A 16255-nucleotide genomic window follows, 5' to 3' on the forward strand; every position below is an offset into this window, starting at 1 on the left:
GACAGTAACAGGAAGCTGGCCTCCCTTGTAAATCTGGCAGGGGCTGAGGGTGATGGTGATGGAAGCTTGTGAGCTGTATTCAAAGCCATGAAATATAGTCCTGCCCTGAATAAGCTGGAAGACATATTTCAGTCTGCAGCAAGTCAGAGCTCAAGCATCAGTGGCCTTCAGAACGTCTGTTCAGATCTTGTTCTGATCCAAATGCAGAAGGTTTGGAGTGATCTTTTTACTCTGCAGTTAAATTTCACTGGTATCTATGTCTCCCTTCTGTTCAGCTGCGGGCTTTCCCCAACACAGTCACTAACATTCATATTTCCCTCGTGGAAAATGGAAATGAGAGAGTAAACCCTTGCATTAACTTTGGCCCTTTCCTAGTAGTCTGGAGGAGAGTGCTCAAGAATCCAAACGTTGGCAATTCTTTTTTCTTTGCCTTAGAATATGCAAGGTTTTGTGAAATCTTCAAAATGGCTAGCAAAAGGTAAAAGACAATCACAAGGAAAAGCAAAGAAATGTGTCAAGTAAAACCAGAGTCATATAAGAAAGCATTTACTTGAACTTGGTAATGCGATTTATTCCATTAGAGAAGCAAGAAGAAAATGAGTGCTTTGTATGGAAAAATTGCATGCCCTGATGCTTTACAGGGCATGAGCATTTCAGAGATTCACAGATGTCTGCATCCAGCTCAGTCCCAATGGCAGCAGAAAGGGAATTAATCTCCCTTTGCCCAGTACCTGGTACCCACTTCCTTAATGGAGAACGACTTTCTGGAGGGATCACCAAGGGAGACAGTGTGCAGTACTTAGGTCATAGTACAGAGCTCTGGTCCTTTCCATAAGCAGTATGATTGCCATATTAAAAGTTGTGTCTAAAGAAGCTTGATGGCAAAAATGCTACAAGACAAAATCAGTCTAGCTGGCAGATTGAGTAAGAAGATATCCACTAAAATTAACAATTCCTGTAATTGAACCATTATGTGAATTTCTGGCTGCCTTCAGACATGTCACGAGCATCAAAATACATGGATCCATGATATGCTGAGGCCAGCCTAGGTGCTGGCTCTCCCCTAGAAGGACACTTCATCCATCAACTGCTTTGCTCTTCCTCTCTGCCAGCTTTCAGCCCAAGCAGCCAGCAGAGGTGGCTCAGCCTGGCCATGCAGCAGCTGGGTACCAGGAACCTGAGAGAGGACACATAACCTGGACAAGAGAGGAGGAGAGCTGGACTCTTTCTTCATCTGTGGCTCACAGTGTTATTTGGTAGTGAAACTGCGCCCCAGAAATACCTGTTGAAAAGTGATATAGGGAGCTGGTGAGTCTGTATGTGGAAATAGAAGACTTCTCATGCAGCTGTGCTGCTGCTCACAGCAGGGGTGTTTGTGCCAAGGTCTTCTAAAATTGCAAGTAATCATTGATTTTGGTCTCAATTAGAGGATTGCTGGTACTCAGTATCCTAGTTAAAAATCTTTTTTACTTTGGTGGGCCTGCCCTGGATCCTCAGTCTTTTGAGAATAGTCCATAAGGATTTTAGAGTTCAAGCTCAGTTTAATCATGCCCTGATTGTTCACAGTAGAAGGGCAATGGCACTAGCAAATAGGTTTCATAGTCTTTCCCACTTCACAGCTTAAGTCCTAGGGGTGTTTGTGCTGTAAGTGTGGGGCAGTAAATGAGTTATATAACACCACAGGGAAAAAAAAAACACCCAAAAAAGAACACCGTTATCCTTCTACATAAGGAGTATTTCTAGTCTTGCTTCTTGGATCATATAGCTTTGCTTAGAGGGGAGGACAGAGATTTCTTCACTGTCAGTTCCAAAGATTTCTGCCATGGTCATTGGTAGGAAGTCACATAGCCCTCCAAGATCCTGGTGCCAAAACTGAAAAGCTTGTTTTCTTCTCCTGTTTATGGGCAGCAGGATAAATTTGGACAGAGAATGAATTTGCTGTTCTCAGCAAAATTAACACAGGACCATGGTAGAAACTGCTTTCCTTCAGCAGCTGAGTGCTTTTGGCAGGTGCTTGCTGGTGGCACAGCTGGAGGTGGGTGCTGCAGGCACACCCAAGAGGTCAGGCTGAGACAGGCTGGCTGACTGTGCCTTCTGAAGGCATTCTCAACAGCACTGCTGTATCCCCACGTTTGCATTTGAAAGACCTTGTACACACTCTTATTTTAAGCATAACCACAGTCAGTGCATTAATGTATGAGAGATTTACAGACCACACTTGAAATTCTAGGCTACTCATTTTTTAAAAAGCATATACTAAAAAAAAAAAACCTTTTTGTGATGTGTGAGCAGACATGGAATTACATGCAATTTCTGTCTGATTGTGTTTTGATGTAGAGCCCACAGGTTGAACTTTCAGCCTTCTATTTGCAATCTTTCCTAACAGTCATCTGAAAATTATAAAAGCATTGTAACCAGCCACCTTTGAACCACCAATGCTATTGTGGTGATTCAGGTTCTCCTTTGAAAATGCTGAAAGAAGATCATACTCCAGCAGGAGAAAGATGAGACCCAGTATTTTTCCTGTAGGTCTTTGCAAGACTCACATATTTGTTGAATCACATATTGGTAGTGATTCATATCACAAATGCCTTTGTCCATTTCTCTCTTTCTGCTACAATAGCCCAAGTAATTAACTAAGTGAAGAGGCTGTCAATTAAACATTGATACTAATCTTGGCATAAAAGCTCCCTTAAGAAACACTGAGTTGGAACATATTTTACAGTGACACCACTGCCTTCATTCAGCTCACTTCTCAGACAATTAAGTGCTCCAAATGTTTGTGTGTCATCCAGGCAACATTAGTAGCATGAATGACCCCTGCTATAGATACAGTCCTGCAAAGAATCCCTGGAAATACAATGCCTATTGTGACAGCAAGGCTGATTTTATCAGCCAAGAGACATTATATAGTTAATTAATGCCAAGATCTTTAATGATAAGATTGTCAAGGACAATTAAGAAGATTATTATAAGTGTCCTTGGTAACTAGAATGCAATACTGATTTTAGCTTACTTTCACTAAGTGTGGCTTAAAGGTCAGTTTCTCTGAAGTGTGAATACTTAAGCATTCTTTGGATAGATGTCATTATACATTAATCTCAGGAGGAAAACACATTTTTCTAATGTAGCTGTGCAGCACATGAATATTAATGTGAAACTCTTGCTAAAAAATTAAGGTAAAATATTTCAACGAGGAACTTCTAGCCAGCAACACAACCTCAGCAACAGCTCTGGGTCCATGTTCTGAGATCAAGTCAATGGAACAACTTTCTCCAACTTCAGCCCACGTGGTTCAGAACCATGACCATGCAGTCAATAAATGGACAGACCCTCCTCAGTGAGCCTTCTTGTGCTCAGTAAGCTTCTCTTGTTCTTCATCTGCCCAACTTTGGATCATCAGAACAAACTTTACTGTGTCTCACTCATACACCACACCAAAGCTTAAAGGGCACTTGGCATAATATCCCTCTGTGAACTGCATAAGCTCATAGGAGAAAAGTGATACTGGTAGCACAGATTGCACCCTGGATGTTGAAATTAAGAAAAAAATTTGTCTTGTCTGTTAGAACTGAGGAAAGGTGCACTGTGAGAGGGCATTCCAGCTTCTTACAATGACATTGTAAATGCAGGGCACTTTGTGATTTAAGGTTTTAAGTGATTACATGTAAGATGGAAGAGGTTTTCTTACCACACCATCCCTTACATCTTAATTCAGTATTTGGCCTCTGTCTGATGGCCAGAAATCATTGACTCAAAAATAAAGAAAACACATTTGGCAAGGTGAGAATTTTGTGATCTATTGTTCAGCATGGGGACAGACACAGCACAGACCATCATACCTGGACCTTGAATCTTCAAAAAGCTTTTAGTGGTTCCTAATAAAAATCAGAAATCAGTTTTAAGTATGAGTTTGAGGAATGGGTGACTCCTCATGCATATGAGGATATGAAAGAAATAATTGCTTAGAAAATTTTTTCCTAGTTAAAAAAAAAAAGAAAAATTGATACAATCATTATAAGGAGGGAAGAAAGGGAAATCTTTCAGCTGTAAAAAGCAGTATACAGTTTTCTTTCAGAGACATTAAAGGAATATCCAAAGTATCAGTAGCCACTTAATTAAAACTAAATATAAGGCATTAAAAAATGCAATAGATAAATCCATGTCAGGCATCAGGTTAATATAGAAACAGATATTATAATTATAAATGGGATTCAGTTAAAATTGAGAGATTTAGAAGAAGCTGCTGTGTTACCTTCAAAACAAATTATTTTATAGTAGTTAAAAATGTAAACAATGAAATCAAAACCATAAAAGTCTACTCAAGACTACCAAGAAATAATTATGTTCAAGATGACCAAGACTAAAACACTACAAGCTACAAAAATATGGTTGAAGGTAATCAGCATGTTTTCTGGCACGGTGATCTTCTTAAGCATAAAAAGCACTACTGTCACACTAATTTGGTCAATAAATGCAACTATTTTCTGATAGTATAACTTAGATTTATCCCAGGCATCTGATACAGCACCAAATGCCTCACTAATTTTAAAGCCCAGTTCACTCTGAACCAGGGACCCGCTCTGTTTGCCAGTGCCTGGTTGGGAAGCCTGATCACCACCATAATGCAAACCAGGAGTTAACATATATGGCCTTGAAAGCTGCTTACAGGCAACCTTGCTCACTCACCCCTGAGAAGGTACAGTCTTTTTTTGCAAGCATTTTCCAGAAGAATAAGGATCTGGTCCTTCCTTTTAACACAAAATGCATTTCTCACAGTGTAGAATGCCTCAATTCTGCAGCATCATCAGAGCACAGAAAATATATTTTCATTTATTTCATAATTAATTATCTCCAGCTGAGACAACTGCTTTCCAGATATGAGTCCCACCAGCATAAAAACTTTTATTGGGCATGACTGTCATTCTCTAAGCTGCTGCCAGCTGTGATGCTGTTTCTGCACCTCTTTGTTTTGGAGAGGTGAGGCCCAGTCATGCACTAGAATGTCGGGCAGCTGAGAGCTCACCTCACTCCCCCCAGGCATTTACCAAACACAGGGCCACACTCACTCCAACAGCTGCATCCCACCATCAGAAGATTGCTGCTTTGCATGAGGATGTGAAAAGCTGGAAACCACCAAAGGGCTCTGTACACAAGCTTGCCATATCACCCATTTGAGTCTCCTTTCCCCTTTCCTTCCTTTCATTCTCTCACTCTGCAGATTCACTTCATGTCTTTCTGTCAGGTCGCAGGCTGATATAAAAATATGGTTTAGGTGAACCAAGGCTCCAGACCTGGGGGAAGAAACAGCACTAGGACATGTTGAAAGTCAAAACTGAGAGTCTGATAAATACCCATAAATGTTGATATTTATCCATTACAGTTTCCTCTACTTCTCCTTTCCTTCTTTCCCATACCCAGACATTATTTTAATTTGCTTCTGATCTTTCCATGGCTGATCCCCACTTAGAATTCTCTGAAGACTGCTTACGGCTTTCTGTAAAGAGTTGATTCATGATCTAGTTTTTAAGGGGTCAAATGTTTGTTTCACTGCATGTACTCCCACAACTGTCATTGAGCATCCCTTTTGCATCAGTATCTTCAAGTGCATCACTGAGAAGAGACTCACAGAGAGAAAATAAATAATATTGCAGCTCTCTGGCCATTAAGAATCACCACCACAGGGACCAAGTTCTCTGCTTCCACGCTTGAGGATGTTTCTGAGTAAAGGTGGGACTCGGGGAGCAAAAGGCTGAGCCTGGAAGCACAGCCACTTGCTGTCTGCTCACCAGAAGCTGTTGTGTCTATCAGCAATTTCAGAGCCCACACTTCATTTTACTCCCCACACTTGGAAAACTGAGAGGTTTGGTTGCCTGTGAGAGATACAGAGAAATTTTGAACACCAGTAGTAGAAAAAATATTGCACAGATGTCTTTTTACTGCACAGAAATAAATCTGTTTGCAGGAAGGTGGGAGAAGAATAGTGAATAAAGGTAAAAGTGCTGTGTTTTTGCACAGCACTTCATGTTCAGCATCAAAGCTATTTTCCCATCAAGGATATACTTACATAAGCAGCAGCTGCTGCTCAGCAAGTCTGTTTTTCTTAACTACTCTATAATTGCTTTATTATTAATTCATCACATTGCAGTTAAATGTCGAAGAAATTGCAGTTCTGATTGTCCATTCACACACAACAGTTTTATTCAGCAGGCTGCTTCCTGACAAACCAGTGGATTGCTTCTGCTGGCTCACAATCTTGAACACACAGCCTTTCTGATGCTGACAGATTCCATCTGCTCCCCCTTAATTAACATCTAATATGTAAACCATCTAATACATGTAACACTGCATAACAAGGGATTAAGAAATAGAAGGTAGCTCTTCATCATAAAGCTCTGTCATCTCGTAGGATCTCATTACTAACAGTAAATGGTACCAAAATGTAATGGGAACTGCACACTAGTAGAAACAGCACATGTGGGTAGTCTCATTGAAACAAGTACAAGCACACATGAGCACCGAGACGAAATAAAGTGGAAGGTGCAGCAGCTTTCATCGATGGATTCACATTGGTACTGCTCCAGCTCAGACATCAGCTGATTTAATGCAATTATAAGGAAGAATGGGATCTACTCATTTGTGTTCCCAATTATTGCTAGCTAGATAAGAAGCATTGTTTCTATAAGACTCTGGTGCAATCCATTAAACCCATTAAAAGTGCTAATTAGCTCATGTTCTACAAATGAAAGTGTCCAGGCAGCACTTTGTTGTCTAATGCCTTCCAGCAGGCAAAAGCTGGGGATGAAAATATACAAAGAATAGCTCCTAGGAAAGCCCTGCAGCCAAATTAAGATGTCAAAAGTAAGGGAGATAAAATGCTCTTCTGCATAACAGCAGCTGATGAACAGGCATGAAATTTATGTGGCTGGGGGACAGGGCTTGCCACCATTCATGGCTGGCTAAGTTATGTGAAAGGTCAAGGCTGCAATGTTTTCATGATAACATCTAAACAGAACACAAGCATTTGGAGAGTCTCATCCACACATCTATCTAGTGAATTACATTAAACTCATACAGAACAGCTGCAACAAGGCTTGCAATTCTCAACAAAGGGCAGGAAGATTAGACACCTCGATAATAAGACATGAAAGACCCTAATGGCAAGAGGAGAAGGGGAACTGTGCTCACTAACCTGCACCAGTGACAGAATCATTATCTGAAGCCTCTGAGAAACTGAAAGAGGGGGGAGGGATGAACGGAGGGGACAGTGTGAGATCAGCACCTCCTGGCAGGTTTGGCCTTTGGTTTTCTGCAGTGGGCTACAATCTTGTGGTTCAAGCTCTTGAGCCAATGGTATTATTCTAAGTTGAGCCAATTGTTCTCCATTTGCCCAGAATGGATCTGAAGGCCAGTCTCTGTGCTCATGTGAAACTGCTCTGTGCTGTGGGCTGTGCAGGTCTTGGAGAGAAGAGAGGAAAGAACTGCTCACATGTCTTTAAGTTCATATATATTTATTTGCATTTCCCTCTTTCCTGCTCCCAGTTTTGGGAGACATGTAAACAAACACATTGCTCCAGCCTATAAAAGACAGCACAGGAGCCCATCATTCACAGCATCTTCAGTGGGGGCTGGTCAAAGCTTGAGGTGAGGAAGAGGATTTGCTGGGTTCTGTCCCATCTGGGACTGATTGTTCAGCCACCGAAGTGGGAAAAAAAGGATTTGCATTGGAGTCAGTGAGAATGCACGAAGCCATTTCAACATGTGCCTCACATCTCTCTTAGAGCCTGGGTACCTGATAGTTTGTATATTTAAGAATCAATGAAAATAAATACAGTTTGAGAAGACTGCAGGCAGATGATAATGAAGCACCTCACCAGACCCATGACAATGCTACCAACTACCCCAAAATGCAGAGATCCAAACTTACAGCTAACAAATGCCACTGGTCATATTCGCTTTGTTTTCTGTCCATTTATTTCAATTTTCTGTTTACACCACTGTTGTTTTTCAATGCTGAAAAGATGTGTTTTTGGTCAGATGATGCAGATGATCTGTCTGTTTTTGCCTGCCACACTCATCCTGTCCTCTTCACTCTGGTTAATGGTCATGTTTCCACTGTTGCAAAGGCAGTGTCTGAACATTCCTAAATAAAGCACATCAATATTGTGACAAGACACAGGTTTCACTTGCCTGAACTATATGTTGTTATCAGCCATTACTTAACTCCGTGCTTATCTGTAATTTAGTACTGTCTTGAGAAAATACTTAAAGGGTAAGCAAAAGTAAAAGCCCTAGTCCAGGTCTTTATTTAGTACTTCCTGAAATAGGTTTTTAGTTATTTTGTTAATGTGCTAAACATAAATTGCTTTCCAATTCTATTGTTTTCCCTGAATGTTTTGGGAGAGAATGAACCTGTACTCATTTATTTTACTGATATTTGCTTCCTAGTAGCTTTAACACCAGTCCTGGATTTCTTAACCCTTTTCTTTTCCCTTTTTTCCTGCCACAGGCTAAACCCATTAGATAGCTACACAACCATTTAGGAGCCATTAAATCTCACTTTTGAGAAGAGGCCCTCTAGTTAGAGTTTCACTCTTATCTTGTTTCCCATCGGAGGAGGAAGTGCTGTCACAGGATCCTGCCTTGAAGACTTCCACCGGCATCACGCTCTGCAGGAGAGCACCCATCCTCCTCTCCACACCCCTGTGCCATCCAAAAACCCTGCTCAAGCAAGCACAGGTTATCTATCTGCCTGATCTCCGCGTTTGCTCCCTTGGCAGTGGTCAGCTTGCAGCTAGCAAGCTGAAATCCAGATTTGCTGCAGCAGACCCTTGCTCCAAGCAATATCCCAGCCCAGCACAGGACAATTTCTGGGTTTGAAGCCATGCTCCTAAGGGGAGGAACCTTGCACTGGCTAATGGATACTTACACTTTGGTAAGGCAGGGCAGTAGAAGTTAAAGGAGGGCTTTCAGAGTTAGATAGATGCCATAGATGCCATTTTCTTAAGACAGCAGTTCCAATATCATGGCAGCCTCTGTTCTTCATTCAGATGTTTTTGAAATGGACTGTAGCAAGCAAAGAGCCACATACACTGACTTGGCAGTTTGCTTTACAGAAATCCTGCTTTTTAGCAAAACAGGTTGCACTTGAAATCTAGAAAGTTCCATGAAAGGCTGGAATATAACTTTGGGGAAATGTTTCAATCCTAAATTTGGACTACTTAACTGCTTATTTTCATATTGATTTAACTATCTTTTTTTTTTTTTTTTTTTTTTTTTTTTTTAATTAAGCTTGTTCCTTGAGGCAATTGAACTCAATTTTACACCTCTGTAATATTAAGCCAGTGGAAGGGAAAATGCTGTGGTCCTCTGTCAAAAGAGTTTTACAAATTGTTAAAACAAACTAAGAGAACTTTTCCAGGTTATTAATTGTTTTTTATTTTTCTTGTATTTAAAAAATCCAACCTTTGCATTTGAGCAAAGAGTATAAGCAAAATGAACTTGCACAGAGCAAGTAGCAGAGAAGTTGTCAGCCTGTGTTTCAGGCAGGATCACCAGTGGATTTCAGGCATTTCTATCTTATTTAATCACCATTCACTGGAGCCTGGAATGCTGACACAATGTGCAGTGAAAGCAAAGAGTGTAAATTGGGCATGATACAGGTCTCTCAATGCAGGAAGGAAGTAACATAACACTGAACACAGCTCAAGTTGCACTGTGAGAACAGAGCGAATGAGCAAACCAGGTCTCTGTCACAAGACAGCAGAAGGAAAAAAATAGATAATTAAAAAGAGGTGAAGGAAAGGAGTAACAAAATATCTCCCTTTTACTTACTAAACTGATCTTTTGAAATGGAAGAAGAATGGATATAACTTTAAAAATATGTTATGCTTTAGTTAAAAATATCAAATTAAACAATTATCATACTGAATTTAGTGAGAAATATCTTAAGACAAAATGCCAAAACCTTGTTTTCTAAAAGCCTTTGTGAATTCAACTTCTGCCAGCTCTCAGGAGCACTCCTATTTAGAACTTCAGACAGGTATCTTTAAACACAGCTACCAGTTTGCTGAGAATCTGACACACCCAGTCAGTAGGAGTTCAGGGCATAGGTCCCCCTGGGCAATTAAATGGCTAAACCTTGCTAGCCTGAATTTTCTACAGTTCATTTTAATACGGAAACAGCTTCTTGGAGCTCCATCCTCAGGTTTATGACATTATTGGTTACTGAGGTTTGAGCAGAGTTCTTAGAAGCATGCTTCTCAAAAAATCACATTGTTCTCTTTTCACAAGGGTATGTAGAGATAGGACAAGGGCAAATGGCTTCAATCTGAAGGAGGTAGATTTAGATTAGGTATTGTGAGGGTGGTGAGGGACCAGAAGAGATTGCCCAGAAAGGTTGTGGATTCCTCATCCCTGACAGGGGTCAAGGCCAGGTTGGACAGGGCTTGGAGCAGCCCAGTCTAGTGCAAGGTGTCCCTAGCCATGACAGGAGGTTGGAATTAAATTATCTCTAAGGTCTCTTCCAACCCAAACCTTTCTATGATGCTTCTATCTACCTTGCACTTAGTGTACGCCATTCAGAAAGGTAAAAAGGGACTTTGGATGGGCCCTGGCAATGATCATCTGCTGTTCCTGTGTGTCCCAGCAGACCAGTCCTTCCCCCAGCTCATCCTGCCTATGGAAATGTTTCCCACCCTTATGCCCTGGTGATGCATCTATCCTACCACACAGAGGCTCTGCAGGGATGGATGGTCCCATGGGTGCAGGTTATTGGTGCAGGGAGCCTTGGGGTCCAGCACACCCTGAAATCTCCATGGACCCCAGGAGAAGCTCCATGGTGGCACTTTGGGCTACTGTGAGAAAAACAGACACAGGGAGACTCAGACACCAGGGGAAAGGGGACAAGAAGAAGAGGACTGGCATTTCCCCCAGTTTTCTGTGACTGATTCTGTTTCTAAACCCAAAATACAGAACCTTCTTTTCAGAAAAAAAAAAATCTCTGGAATCTTACTCTCCACAGGAATTTTATAATTAACCCAGTTTTGCAAATCCATTCACCTTCACTGAAACCAAGGGACTTAAAGATTATTTTTGTTGTACATTGGCAAACATCTGTTGCCCTAGAAAACAGTCTTTTTCTGAAGAGAGTGAAAAACTCCTTAGGCTGTCCAAGACCACGTTTGCAAGCAGTCAGTTCAGAATTATCCTGGTTTAAAAACATAAATAAATATGATCTGATTTACAAATCATTCTTTACTCTTACTCACTCTTTTCAGAACAAAAAATAATGTTTAGCTGCTCTGAGATCGATAGCCTTGCTCAGATATTCAGCACCATATGAAGAACACTCCAGAGAAGACTGCCATCACAGTCTGTAATGTATCTCTTAGAGCTGTTATATTATAGACTCCACTTTGTTTGTTGTATCCAGCTACACTATGCTGCTAAAAAGCCTCTCCTTTTTGTTGGATATCTCCTCATTTTACCTTCATAAAGAAATGTTTAGGTTTCTATCCTTTTGGATGGGACTGAATAATGTCACTTTTTTATTTATGAACATATATTTTGAATTTCAACACAAGGACAGAACCAATGAACAGCTCTATTGTACTTAAGAAATTGAGTTTCTATTCATAAAGAGCTGAGTAGTGCCTGTTAGATGGTTTCCCAAACAAAAACCACTGAATACCTCCAAATGAAGCTGACTATATCAAAACACTAAAACATGAATAGGATTTCTTCTCAAAGGAAAGATTGAATCAAAGTACAACTATAGTGATAGATCTTCTAATACAGCTATTACAGTCTAAGAAGTACCTTTACCTTGGCTTAGAATCACTCTGATTTCTGCTATAGTGTTTTTTGTCATAAATATGCACCTTATTATACTGAGGAAGGGCTTCCATGAACTGTATAAAGGGCACATTTACACACTAATTCTCCTGAATAGAATGTGGTGTTTGCCATAAAATATAATACTTGCCATTTTTCAGACTTACAGTATCTTAACTGTGTGTTCATGTTTCTGACTGCTAATACTTTCAAAAAATATGTACATGAACAAAAGTAACTGTAACAAATCCTTGATAATTCAGGAAAAGAAGACTTAATTCCCTGGTTCAGTGACAAAAAAAGTCTCGAGTGTCTAGTCTCAACCAAAACAATGGAAAATAAAGGGAGATAATATTGCATTTTTTTATAGAAGCCACATGGAACCTTACCAAATTGTACGTCAGGTAAGAAAACATAGCTGTAGGAGAAATTTTCAAAGATGGAAATTTGTCAGGGATGCAAGCACATGTTCCAAGCAATACATATCCATGTCTTTTTTTCTCGAGGACAATTTTATCATTTGCAAGGGTTGTGCAAAATATTAGCATTGATCTTTTAGTGCTCTAACAGCACTAATTCAGCTCTGTGATGTACAAGAGTCTCCTTATACCCCAAAAATAGGTGATCCTGCCCCTTAGGATCCCACTGGAGTACAGTGCTCATTTTTGTCCTCCTCAGTACAAGAGAAATGTGAACTCCTGGAGCAAGTTCAGCACAGGGCTACAAAGGTGACTGAGGGACTGGAGCATCTCTTGCATGAGGCAAGGCTGAGGGAGCTGGGCCTGTTCAACTCAAGCAGAGACAGCTGAGAAGGGACCTCATCAATGTCTATCAGTATCTAAAAGGGGATGTCAAGAGTGTGGAGCCAGGCTCTGCTGGGTGGTGCCAAGCAACAGGACAAGAGGCAATTGGCAGAAACTGATGCACAGAAAATTCCACCTGAACATGAGGGAGAACTTCTTCACTGTGCAGGTGCCCATGCACTGGAACAGGTTGCCCAGAGAGGCTGTGGAGTCTCCCTCACTGAAGATGCTGGAGAAGCTGTGAGGCACCATCCTATGCTGTGCACCTTTGCACCTCCTGTGTGCTCTGGGATGACCCTGCTTGAGCAAGGAGGTTGGACCAGATGACCTTCTGTGGTTTATTCCAACTTTATTCATTCTATGAAAAAAACAGAAAGCAAAATAAAGGGCTGGCAAGAAAATAGAAAGTGGGTGTTCTGCTGGGTTTCCAAAAAAAATGAAGCCCCAACAACCCATCCACTGATAGAGCACATATATGTGAATAGGTTCCCTACTTCAGTCTGATATGTAAGTAAAGAATGGGTATTCTATTGTAAAGTGAGTATAAGCCCAGAGGAAGGGAAAAGAGTAATTTTCTTTCCAACCTAAAGTTTAACAGGCAAAGTTCCAATATTTAGTGATGCCACAAACTTTTTTGGAAGTTTCTGTTTAAAATGTTTAGGAAGATGTTTTACTTAAAAGGAGTTATTGTTGTCATTGTTGCTTTAAAAGATCTAAAACTCTCAAGTACAGTGGCATGTGCTTCAGCAGCAAAGCCACTTAGAAGCAGCAGTATTCCTGCTAATGGAAGAATGGTTCAAAGGAACAACATCACTCCTTAGTTTTCCTCCACAGCCAGCATTTGCTGGGAGGAAAGAGACATTGACCTCTGGCTTCTGGTGGGTAAATGTTAGATTATATTTAGCAAGTGAAAGTCAAAAGTGCTTTCTGTGTTGCTTTTTAGTTCATGGCATCTGCTCTGTTAAGCCCGTGGCTTTTTATTGCTCCTTCGACTCTAAAATACATGTTTTGGTCACCAGAATGATTCTGCTGGTTTCTGTGAGTGGGAAAATCTCACAGTGAATATCTATGTTCACCTGTTTCACTTAATTTCTGTATGCAATTAATAATTATTCTGATATATGAAAATTATATAGAATAATTTATTAGAAGTTTTATTAGATGCAGAGTAATAGAGGCTGAGATCAGGCAACTAGAAGGAGAGTTATTGCCCACTGTTAATTAATCTTCAGTGATTACTAAACTCTTGTTATAACCCACAGAAATTTTAATCAACATCCTTGTAAATTGCTCATTACCTTGCACTATTTTTTGTGCAGGAAAACCACAATTTTTTTCTTGTATTTCCTCTCCTCAGAATCAAGGGCATAGCAAGGCTGGAGAACTAGCTTTTGACTGCAGGAGACCTTACTTTAGGCCCTTTATCTGTCAGTACTTCTGACAACAGCAGGTTTAAGATGCATTTTGCATGAAGCAAACACCTCTGATTACACACAACCCAATGTGAAGAAGAAATCCCTTCTTCCCCAGCCCAGGTATCAAAGCCATTTTATTACCACTGAGTAATCCTATACACATGGGGGGATTTTGGCATTAGCCTGTTTACTTTTTTCTTACTCAGCCCTACTCTGGAAGGATTAGTGTAAAAATGAACTGCAAGTGCAAAGTGACAAAATGGGTCTCTGGCTTACAGTTTCAGGCTGTAGTTCAGGCTCAGGACACACAATGCAGTCCCTCGGTTTTGTTTTTGTTTTCTTTATCCTTTTTTTTTTTTTTTAACTCACAGACAGCACAAGAATTTTAAGAATATGTAGAATGTCAAAGTTGGCACCTCTAAGCCTTCTCAGACAAGAGGAATAGTTTTTCTGCAGCTTCCCATTCTCCTCTGCCTGGATTAGCCATGGACAAACAAAAGCAGTGGATTTTCTCCAAGGCTGGGTGCCTAAAACAGGGCTGGGTGACATACAAGACAGGCCAGGTGAGTTTAATGTTTTGTCTGTTGATGCCACTGTATCTTCAAAGGCACCATGTCACTCAGCCATCCCTCAGAGAGCTCAGTGCTCTAAAGATCTGTAAGTAGTTTTAAGTTAAAATAAGATCATATTGACAAAGAATGTGTGTTTCACAACAGCCTCAAACCCCTCTCCTCTGTCAGAGTATGTGAGAATTTCAGACCTACACAGCCCTTTTCAAGGAAATGCCCAACTTTAATTGGACCCTCAGAGGCCTTGCTGTGTCCACATTATAGTCACTTCTCATCTCACAAGTTCATAACCATAGTTGGGTCCATTTTTCCCTTCTGCATCTTGTACTTAGCTGGGACAACATCAGCTGGCACTGCAGCAAACACCACTTGACAGCCACCATGGCCAACAGGACCCAGACATGAGTTTTTATGTCTTGTCACATGGAGTTTTCCATCTCTTGTGCTCTCATATAAATAAAATGGGACATTATGATATTCCCAAATATTTTTATTAGCAGATGTCTTCATTGCAGGTATTCAGCAGCTTCTTCACAGAGTGGACAGAGGACAAGGGCTTGATCCAACAAGGGGAATATGTGTGCCTTCATTTCTCAGGGCTCAGAGTGGCTGCACTGACTGAGATGATAGCAATTAAAGCTGTTATGGAGTAATTAAACTGCCTCGTGTCTGAGAGATGTGCCAACTCACCATCAGGTCTGCAAGCTGGTGCCAAACACAAAAGCATTTTTCTGCCAGTGATATACTCTGGGTAAGTTCAGAAACAGAGAACATTGCTGGTAAATTGTTTTGAGGAACTCAGAAATGAGTGTTTGCTGAATCTCTTGTACTGGGACAGCTGTACACAGCCTCTTGGTGACAGAAGAGCTCCCAGCTTGGTTATTATAAATCAATATCCCAGAGGTACTGCTACACCAAAACACCAAAACACCACAGAACTGAAATTGGCAGGACAGTTAAGGAATTAATTTTAAACATTTTTCTTTTTTTTTTTTTAATCACTCAAGTTTCAGTGGTTCCATTACTTTTGCATACATCAACCAGCTTTAGAACAATTACACCACAGTTTATCTTAGGCAGCTGCATCTTAATTAGACATATAGCACTTTTACCTTGACTATCAAGACCAAAAAAGAATTAGATTTTTAAGAGATTTTTAATGAGAACTACATTTTACCAATGGAAAACAGCACTAAAATGTAAAACTAGTTGCCCAGTAAAATATTTTTTCATTAAAATAGAGAGACAGGAAGAGAGAAGGCATCTTTTAGGTATAAAATTAAACAAACAGAAAAGCTGAATGCAAAATAAATAAATAAAAGACGTTTAAAAGAACAATTATTTATAAAGAAAATAACATTTAAAATGGCACAAAAAAGTAATCTCTCAAATTTTAAACTAATATTCTTCATTGTGTTCCTGTTTTTAATAATATAGTCACTGATAAGCACTTTAATAAGTAAGCAATACAGTCCACTGCCTGTAAAGTGAGTGAAAAATCAGTATTTTTTCCTTATTCCTCAAAGACTTTTTATGAAGATGATGAATCATCATGTTTGATGTTAAGCTTTTGCCATTTTACTGCCTGTCTGTGTGTTAAGTATCACAACAAGAAGTAGAACTAAACTGGACT

This window comes from Erithacus rubecula, assembly GCF_903797595.1.
Source record: "Erithacus rubecula genome assembly, chromosome: 2".
Classification (NCBI taxonomy): Eukaryota; Metazoa; Chordata; class Aves; order Passeriformes; family Muscicapidae; genus Erithacus; species Erithacus rubecula.